Source organism: Myotis brandtii, unplaced genomic scaffold (assembly GCF_000412655.1).
Source record: "Myotis brandtii unplaced genomic scaffold, ASM41265v1 scaffold11450, whole genome shotgun sequence".
Taxonomy (NCBI): Eukaryota; Metazoa; Chordata; class Mammalia; order Chiroptera; family Vespertilionidae; genus Myotis; species Myotis brandtii.
This window is the reverse complement of record NW_005353948.1, coordinates 1-897: the sequence shown is the minus strand read 5'-3', so window position 1 is coordinate 897 and position 897 is coordinate 1. Positions and strand designations below refer to the sequence as shown.

The window sequence follows — 897 nt, the reverse complement described above, 5'->3', positions numbered from 1 at the left end:
GCTAGACCACCTCGTGCTACCCCTCGAAGACCACCTGTACATTTATACAACATGCCCATCATAGTTCCAGCTGCTACTGTATCGAGGTCATCTTTTGCACCTCGTGTTTTCTCAATGATGACACCAAATGCACTATAAAGCAAAGCCAGAGAACCTAGAGTGTTAGCCCAAAGTGCCCCTTGCCTCATCACCATGTTCAAAATCTGTATGTTTCTTGCTTTGGACCAGGCCATGTTCTGGGTTTCTTTCAATCCTAGCCGTAGACCGTTCATTGCCCCAAATGCAGCCCCTGTCATACAACATCCTCCAATAGTGAAAAAGGCCAGTTCAAATCTGCCCCGGGTTTTATTAGCTCCGGTTGGTAAAATAAACTCATCTGTATTCTGCACGAGATACTGTGGATCCACATTTAAATAAGGAGAGAGAGGATTCATACCAGTCAGTGGGACCCTGGCCAAATCCACGTGCGAGTAACCAGCTCCACCAGCTCGGAAAAAGCCGGCCAACCCCCTCGGTGGTCTTGTTGCCGCTTCCCCTGCCGCCCTCCATGGCCTCGCGGAAAACTGCCCTTCAGCCCCTCACCACCGCCTCAGGCCGCGGTCGCCCTTTTGGCTGTAACAGCGGGGAGACACGCGTTACCACCCATTCCTTCACACGCTGACCTTCCCAGCACCGGTGTCCGCCAAACCTCATACTTCCGCTTTGCCTATGGGAAGTTTTAATTCATTACTTTATTTTGAAGAAAAGTGCTGCTGAAAGTTATCCTATACTTCGGGAAGCTTATGGTAAACATGCTCCATCTCAAGATACTTGTGAACACTGGTTTAACCCCTAGAGTGCCGGGAGCGCTATCACGCTCTTCCTGCATTGTCACTATTAGATGCTAGTAGTTCACTC

At 49.7% G+C, this 897-nt stretch overlaps 1 pseudogene; it reads right to left on the bottom strand.

Moving 5' to 3' along the window:
* Window positions 1-7: 7 nt before the first annotated feature.
* LOC102264064 lies at window positions 8-564 on the bottom strand (annotated as a pseudogene).
* Window positions 565-897: the final 333 nt, after the last annotated feature.